This window comes from Cygnus olor, chromosome 1, assembly GCF_009769625.2.
Source record: "Cygnus olor isolate bCygOlo1 chromosome 1, bCygOlo1.pri.v2, whole genome shotgun sequence".
Classification (NCBI taxonomy): domain Eukaryota; kingdom Metazoa; phylum Chordata; class Aves; order Anseriformes; family Anatidae; genus Cygnus; species Cygnus olor.
Window position 1 is genome coordinate 206,391,830 of NC_049169.1, and position 9,696 is coordinate 206,401,525.

The 9,696-nt window shown below is 43.6% G+C and overlaps 1 long non-coding RNA gene across 1 annotated transcript; it reads left to right on the forward strand.

Annotated features, from left to right (window-relative positions):
• The first annotated feature begins 3,402 nt into the window (after positions 1 to 3,402).
• On the forward strand, positions 3,403 to 7,996 carry LOC121063743. Its single transcript, XR_005816183.1, has 4 exons — positions 3,403 to 3,820; positions 5,343 to 5,418; positions 5,722 to 5,826; positions 6,505 to 7,996. It is a non-coding gene; the product is annotated as an uncharacterized LOC121063743 (long non-coding RNA).
• The last annotated feature ends 1,700 nt before the right edge of the window (positions 7,997 to 9,696 follow it).

Consider the following 9,696-nt stretch of genomic DNA (forward strand, 5'->3'; position numbering starts at 1 on the left):
GATGAAAGCGATGTCTTCCAATTTTTTCTATGGTGTTCAGACTCCACCTTAGGTCTATAATGTCTTGTCCCAAAGCAGGGACAGCTGGCATATACTTCGGAGGGCAACCAGTGAACATCAAGGAGATCTACTGAAGAGGTAGGCAAGTGGTGTTGAAACAATTCATTTGCATGACCAGTCAGCAGCACCAGGACCTGGTATAATATTTGAATATGAATCAGAGAATAAAAAACATATGACTCAGAGAATCACAGGCTGGTTGAGGTTGGAAGGGGCTTGTAGAGCTCATCTGGTTCAACCCCCTTGCTCAAGCAGGGCCACTTAGAGTGGGTTGCCCAGGACAATGTTCAGACGATGAAAAGCCAATGGAAGCCAACACTGTGCATTGGATCAAGCTCTGTCTCTTCTAGGAGAAAGTTTGCACAAGCAGCTATCTTGGGGCTTATTTGGAAGCCAGATGCTGAAGTCTGCGAGCTTTTCCTTTGGTATGAAAGCAAGCTTTGCTGTGTGCCCAGACGTGGGCTAATTGAGCCATACACTGAATTCATGCCTTTTGTGTCAAGCACAGAAAGATTATATCTCCTTCTGAGAGCCAGCATTAGCTTGGCTGCCATGACAAGAATTAGTTAATAACCTGACGACAGAGCCAAACCTATTTAATTAACAGTTTTAACACTGCCTTTGTTTGGCTCTACCAAAAGGAAGTGCTTGTTACTACTAAACATCTGGGACTAATTAGACTTCTGTTGACTTCCATGGGAGCAGAAACAGCTTTCTCGAGGAATAAGTCCCAGGAGTAACATGCAGCATGGCTCATTTGGATTTCTCTGTTAGCAGCATAAGCAGCCGAGAAGTGACATGAGCCTGCTCTGGCCAGCTTGGTTATTTTAAACAGGATGAGGAGCATGAGGGAAAGAAAATATGAATAAAGGAATGAGGAGAGGGAAAACAATGAGAAATGAAAAACTTCCATATTCTTCAGAATAGGGGGTGCACTACATTAGCCCCAAATGCTAAAGCCCAAACACCAAAGTACCTGATCCTACATCAAATGTAGCCGTTACTCACACCTTACACATCTTCCCACCACTTAGCCACATCATCCTAATAGATTGGGAGGATACAGGCAGTTTGGGCTTTGATTTTGTAACCTGAGTTTACACCCTCATGCATTGCTCTTTCATAAAGTCCCTGCAACAACATCTGCTAACTCAAAAGAAGTTTATGCTACTCAGCCAAGAAATTTCCTTATGGGATTCTGAGATGTGTAGCACAGCATGTGCAGTACGTGGAATTTATACAGCCAATGCTGTATAAATTTTATATATGTTATTTTTCATGCAGCAAGTAGCTTCCTCTCTGCAGCTGTTTGCATGGGGCGGAATAACAGATCCAACAGCTCTCCTTCAAATAATTCCTATCACAGCTTGCTACACACGAGACGCTAAGTGGTTCCTGTGGTTTGTTCCCAGAAGTGATTCTCTGCAACGGGGTCAGACAGACATATGCACTGGAAGCACTGGAAAACTCCTGGAGAGGGTCCCTGAAAGTTCAGCAAGTTGTGACTCATTTGGTCAGCCATGGAAAGTCAAGTCCCAGTTTCCAAAGGCGTGAGCTCTTCCTGCAAAGCCAAGCCAAAATAATACCCTAGCAGGGTCCAGCGCCTCTGCTTCCAGAGCTCTCCTCAAGGACCCCTATCAGCCCTGAATAAGCCACGTACCATCAAAAACAGTACATCCCTCCTAATATTTCAGGAGACCAGAGCATTTTCTTTCCTATTCCTACCTATTCCCCAATCTATTCAGTACCCTTTTGCTTGCCTGAGGAGAAACAACCCAAAACCACAACCTGAACCCCCTCTATCTCCATAGGAGAGATACAAATATATTTTACCTTGCCTGGTGAAGTATCCTCTGGTCATATCTATTATTTTCTATAAACAACTGCTGATTCTGTGCACACTTGTGCAAAGGCACAGACGCACGCAGGTCAGTATAAGCAATAGATCACTTAAGGATTAACATTGCTTAATCTGAACTAAAACAGCCTGTATTAAATGATTTTCTATAATAGAAGCCAGCTTGCGGTACCGGTGCCTGTATACTCCTGTTTCATGCCTGTCTGAGTGAAGCAATTTGATCAAGACTTTCAAAAGTGATCAGTGATTTCTTTCAGATGCCTACATTTTCAGTCTGCATCTGGCCAGTCCTGAAAGAAGCCTTGTTTTCCAAAAGTCTGGGTCCATCTCCTCTCAAACCAGACCTCTGAAGTATGTCTTATGCATTCCCCTGCAAAATTGAGACCAGACAGGTTCATACATCCTTCTATCACTTGAGGCTTTCCTTGCTAGTGATAGTTGCCCACCATGTCAGAGTAGCAATGAGCATTTGAAGAGCTGAAATGCAGCAAAGCTGCTCATTGACAGCTCCTCTGCCTTGTAGTCTGCTCCCTGTAGGACCACATTAAATACCTCATTACCCACAGAGTAACCATTCACCTATAGTTCTGGCTTCTTTGCGGGGGAAAAAGGAGAATTATCCCTAAGGAATGGAAGAAAAAAAAATGAAGTTGAGGGTGTTCAGCTTTCTGGCAATGCCACAACTATCCATTCAGAGCATGGAGCAGATTTTGGTCTCATGGTCATGGCTTGGTGAGGGAACAAACAGAGTTGGACAAGAAATGGGAGGAAATGGGGATGAGCAGAGAGCCTTTGGAGAGCTCAAGGTAGAAAAATGGGAAAGAGGGAAAATAAAGTCTTGGTGTAATCCTCTCCAAGCCAAAAAGCATCGTGTAGAGCTGAAAATCCTCCAGAGGAATGGGTGGTAAGTGGCACATACCCACCGCTCCCCAGCCCAAGAGGTTAAGCAGATCTGTGAAGTTTCAACCCATCTCCCGTAGCTGGAAAAGTGAGGAGAGAGCCCAGGACGTGGATAATAGAGCAGAAGTAAGGGATGATAAATAAGTGAAAGATGGGAGAGGGACATGGAATAGAAAGAGGTTTTTCGTACAAATCAGATCTCCACAATGATAACCGAGAAGTATAAGAGGAAACTGAAGAGCAACCAAGGGAGAGGGGTGGGAAGAGGCTAGCGTGGAGGACGTCAGGGCTGAGCTATGCGGAACAGAGGGAGACCCGGGTACCTCGGCCAGGAGACATGCTAGCTGCCCACAAATATGTGGTGCATGTAAACAGAGGACATCAGCTCACAAGGGGTGACAAATGGGAGCATAGAGTAACCAGGAAAATGGGCTGAAACTGAAACGGAGGGGAAAAGAGACTGATTAAGCAAAGAGAAGGAAGGCCCATCAAGCTGTGCAACATTTTTTCAAAAGCAAAGGCATTTGGCGGCTGACGCAACATGATATTAAACAGATTTTTGGCAAATATCAGGGAACAGTCCTGCAGAACTGGGAGGGAGGGTTCATTTTTTTCCCAAGCTATTGATCATGGCTGCTCTGTTGTATTGCAAAGCCAGGTTAGTTCCACAGATTTTCTCCTCCTGTCCATTTCTAGCAGTCATTACATCAAAGACATACACTTTCCAGGCTCAAAAAGGGGTATCAAGGGTTGCTTTGATGTCATGTCCGTCTCCAGGAGGGTGAATGAATTTTGCAGACAGCAAAGGTGGCATCAGGAAATGTCCCTTTATGAAGAAAAATTCTGGAAGGTGACACCAGAAGAGATTCCTCCCTAATATTTCCGACTTCCCTGTAAAATGGAGCAGAGAGGAGGGTTCAGGGTCCTGGAGACAAGATCAGAGAATGAGAGAAATCCATTTTCGTGAAAGAAACCCACCAAGGAGAAGAAATTTTGGAACAGGTAACTGAACAGGAGGCATAAGGTAGGGAGAACAGAAGGGGAATGACCACAGCTAAATCAGGTGTTGGAAGGTTAACAAGGAAGGTTAGGATGAAATCATGAATCAGAAGTAGAGAGTGCAGCATTACAGGGCAGAATTAAAGCAAGGGAAGCTGCACATTGCTTTAAGCTAAATTCCTGTATTTAAGGTATATTTCTTAACTATGGGGCCAGTACTGAGGGGTGACATTGTTTAACCCCTTCATTTGCGATCTGGATGATGGAACAGAGCCTTCAGCATGTTTGTGGATGACACCAAGTGGAGCAGTGGTTTCATGCTGGGGCAGAGCGGCTATTCAAAGGGATACCCCATAGCAGAGAAATGGTTCTACAGAAACTTCATGAAATTCAGCAAAATAAGAGCAAAGACCTGCACCTTGGGCAGAACAAGCTTGTGCAAGCCTCCAGCCTGGGCACAAGCTGACCAGAAAAAAGCTTTGCACAAGAAGACCTGAGGGTCCTGTTTGACAATTTGTCCATGGATCAGCATCACGCCCTGGTGACAATGAGACCTAGCTGCATGCAGAGCTGTATTTGCAAAGGCTTAGTAAGGAATTTAGTGTATGCTGTTATTCTCCCCTATTTGGCACTTTTAACACCACATCTGGATACTGTGTCCAGCTGTGGGCCTCCCAGTGTAAAGGAGATACCGGCAAACTGGAGTGAGTACAGCAGAGGCCACCAAGGTGGCTGGGGAGCTGGGGCATATGATAGCTGAGAAAGAGACAGAAGGAATAAGTTTTGTTCAGCATGAAGAAGATGTGAACCTGGGGGGAAATCTTAGCAAAACTGGAAGGGCAGTTAGAAAGAAGACAGCACTGGATGTTACTCAATAGCTGACACTGAAGTTGGTCCTTTTCTGATCAGGGAGCTGCACTGGAGCACTCCAGAGGCTCCTTCCAACCTGAATTATTCTATGAGTTTCTGAAAAACAAGGAGAAGGGGTCATAATTTTAGGTGGGGAATAGTTGAATAGAGAAAATTTTGAGCAACAGAGTCCATTGGCGGGTCCTGCCTCCTGCACTTGAGCTGAAGAAGGGATTTGACAGCACAAGTGTCCAGAGAGATGGTACAAGTGGTTGACGATGTCAGAAGCAAGTGGAGCTAGTCAGAACATGCAAATCTGAATTCACATAATATTTGCTTTAAAATATATATATAGCTCGCGATTAAAATTAATGGTTTCAAATTTTTTCATGAAAATCCTGAAAAATATAGAATTGGGAATTGTTTGCTTCGTAAGGCCAGAGCTTCAGTTTGAATTCAGTTCTTCTTACTGCAGTAAGCACATTCTCGTACAACAACAAATCACTGCAACATTCAGTTCAGTTTTATTATCTTTGTTCTGGAGAAGAAGAGGAAATGTTTCAATTGGCTAATGCTAAATAATATCCCCCCCAGTTTTCACTAAAACAAAACAAATCAAAAGTAAATTTTTTAGGCTGTTGAAACTAATAAATCTTTTATGTTTTGGCACATCAAGTAGTGCTGGTGCACAGGAAGGAAATAAGATAAAATAATGTCATTAACTTTTTGAAATTCCAGAAGACAAATATGAGGTAAGATTTTATTTATTTATTTATTTATTTAGGTCATAAAATGTTCTTCCATCTTAAGCAATAATTGGTACATTTTAATAATATTTATAGGTTTTATGACTCCACTGTTTTTCACTTTAAAATGTTGTAGCAGAAACTTCTGGTGGGAGTTGTAGATTGAAGAATTTCAAAACCCCAGCTTCATTAGTTGGTGTTTAGTCTTTGAAAAAACTCCTTTTAACAGACCTCAGCAGATGTTTCTAGGTTTATGTATGTCATTCAAGACCATGTTTCCTCTAACCTGTCCTGCATGCTTTGCCACAGACAGCAGATAAATTATAACATTGCTGAACTGGACCCATCACCCCTAAATCATGCTCCTTCCCTATTTGGGAGCAATGCTGCCCAGCGAGATGAAGAGCCAGAAAGGTACTTTGATGCTTTAATTGCCACTCTGGGTATTTAAGTTCACAATCTAAATCTTTACAGTCCTTGTTCACAGAAAGGCTGGGGTTGGAAGGGACCTTGGGGGGGCACCTGGCCCAATGCAGGGCCACCCAGACCAATTTACCCAGCACCATGTCCAGAAAGCTTTTGATAATCTCCAAAACTGGAGGGTCCACAACCTCTCTGGGCAACCTGTTCCAGTAATGTCCGTCTTCCAGATGATGTCTGAAGTCTGTAGAAAACTACTGTGCTTGATGTCAAAATTCCCCCTGCATTTAATGTTCTGCTTCTTGGCGTAACCAGAAATGTCCCAGACAGCACAAATATACTCATAGCTGTGTAAGCCCCAACAGGGCTCATGTGCTGAGCATTTATCTGTCTGCCAAGGCTCCTAAGCTGGTACATGCTGTTGAAGCATACATGTACAGCTAGATAAAGTTCTGATAAAGTTTTAGCTAGATAAAGTTCTGTACAAAGTGCAGCTGGAAATGAAGCTGCCATGATAGCTCCATGCCTAGACCGCCAATTCAATTATCTTCTGTACACAGGGACTAAAAACTCTATTTCTGTTCCTCAGTGTGCTCCTTGCCAGGACAAGGGATTGCTTAGTGGACCCTATCAACTGATCCTATTTTTTGGTATTTTTTTCTCAATTTGTAGCTAGTTGCACCCTTAAAGGAGTAATCCCCGAAGAAGGGATCAGTGCCCTCAACACAATGAATTGGCCACTGGGACTACAGAAGGCAGCAGGAAAGGACTGGACGAGACAGTTGGGAAGCACCGTGCTCCCATATTGCCCAATGTGCTAATCGAAGCAATCCCCTTCCTGCAGAGGAGGAAATGGAGCTGGGTGTGCCATACTTTACATGGTGCTCTGAACTCTGTGTTATAGGAGCACAAGGAAAGAAAAGCCACCACATTTTCCTATTACCATGTCTCATAAGGAGGGGGTGTTTCTGAAGAAGCTCTAGAGATGTGAATCACCAGTAGCCAGTGCTGTCTCCCTCTACAGCCCAGATAAAGGCATTTAAAACAAAAAGAGAGATTAAAATGCAGGTGTCATCATGAAGGATTATGACATCTGAGTCCCCCAATGCACACCTTAACTCCCCTAGGTCATCTACACCTACATGAGCTGGAGGCTGGGACTTGGGTCATCTGGGACACCCGCAGTCCTGCTACCCAGTGAGCTGACCCTCTCTTCATCCATCAGCTGTATTTGCTGTATCTCCACCAGCTCTCATGGTGATGTCTACATCTAGGGGCCCACATTTGAGTATCTTAACCCAGAGCTAAATGCCTGAGTCACTCGCCTAAACACAGGCGGCCAGTTCAGTCTCTGGCAAGAAACTGGTGTAATTTGGGATGTTCCTGGGGTTTGGGCTACATAAATACAGATTTTTCGGATGTGAATACAGCAACCAGAGGAAACCTAGCTATTCTTGATTACCAGCTGGAGGCCAGACAGCATATCCCATGGTACCTCAAAGGCTACCAAGCACCAGTTTGTGGGCATCCAGTTGGATATCCCCACTGGATAAGATAGCCCAAGTCTGTTGGACAAGAAGTCAGAATTAATTTGAAGAACAGGCACTCCAAGTCCTTTCTGTATGTGGTTGTTATGTTAGATCTGCTCTCTGGTGTCAGTTTACCCTCAAAACCAGAAATCATGACCAATTTTCAACCAGGCATGTTTTGCACAACCCTCTGTCTGTGTACATTCCAAGTTACATTATCTGCTTCTCTTCTTTTCCCATGGTCTAATTGTTTTTCCAGCCTCCTGCTTCCTTGCACAGCTCATGAGGAAGCTTTCTAGTGGCTACAACAGAAGTTTAATGACATCACATGTTTGTGTGCTGCAGAACGTGTCACTTCATTTGGTCTGCATCACGCACTTCCTACCCGTCTTCAGCAGACCTCTGGCCTCACCCACACGAGGTATCCTCAGATGTCTCCTCGCAGAGCACCTGAGTGCCACAGAGTTAAACAAACCCCTTGCTGTGCTCTACGGGGCAATGCTGTCAGCATCTCATGGCCTAAATGTTGCTGTCTTTTTTTTTTTTCTTCTTGCTACCTTTTATTTCACAATTTGCCTGTTGGGATTTTGGTCTTGTGCAAGGGTTGTTATGGGAATAAAGTCTTATCTCAAAGAAAGATCTTGCTTTATTTGGATCAAATAAAATGAGTTGATCTCCCTAAACTTCCCTCCCCCTATCCCTCCCCCCTCTCCCAAATAAATAAATAAATAAATATCAATTAAGAAAGATCTAAAAGACATAACTAAGGCACAGATAAGTCTGGGATACAAGCATTCCAAACTCCCTCGCTTTTCCCCTGCACTGCTTCAGACCCCCCCCACAGATTAGAAGCACAGACACTACAAGATACTATCTGAATTTATCGTTTTGCTGGTTAAGTCAGTGCAGATTTTAAAGATGTCTCAGCTGTAGCTGAGTGAGCTCAAGTTACAATCTGTTCACCAGCCAGACCCTCTTAACTCCCTGTACCTCTCCCTGCCTGTGAAGTCATTTAAACCATCATCATGTTTTACTTGACAACTGGGACAGGCTAAGGCTACATCCACTATCATTTCCACCCTGCCTGGGGATAATTTATTACACCCAACTCCACGGCAGCTGCTATCCCCCCTCCTGTCTTGCTTTGCAGCTCTCCCAAATGTGCTCCTCAAGTTGCCTGGTCCCAGGAATGAGGTTACAAAACCTGGCAAAGTTTTCCAGGCAGACACTGTGAGAGAGTTCAGAGGGGATGCAGCAGCAACTGGGAAAGGTGTGAAAAATGGGACCCTTGCAGAAAGGTTATGAGAAAAGGTTCGCTGTGGAAGGGGGAGAATTAAAGCACATAAACAGAAAGGGATGTTTTAAACATTCTGAATCGGCAGGGAAGAGGGGAAAAAAATATAAGTCAAATGTTGTGTGGATTTTTAGTCTTGGTGGTGGCGTAGAAGGTAATTGTAAGGGTATTTTGGGATCAATCCTGAACCCCGGAGACTTGGTGGAGACTGCCTCCTGGAAGGGGCTGTGTTCATGGGGAAGGAGCAGATACTTTCCCATCAGTTTGGACTCGCAGATGTTGGAATGTGAATTATTCAGGACTTCTGAGATGACTCTAGCTATTCTAAAGGATTTTCAGATCAGTTTTGAGTGCCCAAATCCTGCTTGTTCAAGTGAATAAAAAAATGTGCTTATTTCTCCAGGGACAATTCAACTGGAATATCCACGCTCCTGCTTTGGAGCAACCCCTGCGTGGGATAGCTTCATTAACACCAGCAGAGGCACTGCTGCTGTGGAGGCTCATTTTTTGCTCTAGGAATGGTACCAACAACACATATGTTTCAAGCTGTTTCGTCTGTTTCAAGCTGTCTGTCCCCAACAGGACATAAACCCAAAGAAGTCTGAGCCTGAGCTGAACTTTTGAACCGTATTATATTTGAATGGACTAGAGATTAGGTCAAGGGAATTTACAACCCATCTTTCATCGAGAGATGAGGCCTCTCTTCCTTGTTTATTATTCCTACAGCATTTAAATTTTTAGAAATAATATTGATTAAAAAAAAAAAATCTGCTGTAATTGGAACTGTCATTTCAACGCACCAAAATATTATAATATCAGCCAAGTCTGTGCTCTAAGGAACACAGGCAAGCATGAATTATGGGCTGGCACTATGTCAAAAATGCAGCTATTGTTCTCAAAAACAGGATGCAGACCAAGGGGAAATGGTGTCTAGTCTTGACTGTTCATAGTATAGGTATAAAAAAAAAAGACAAAAAAAAATCCTATTGAAAAAGTAAAAGGTCAAATTTTCATGGGAGAACTTTTTGTTTTCATTTTCCT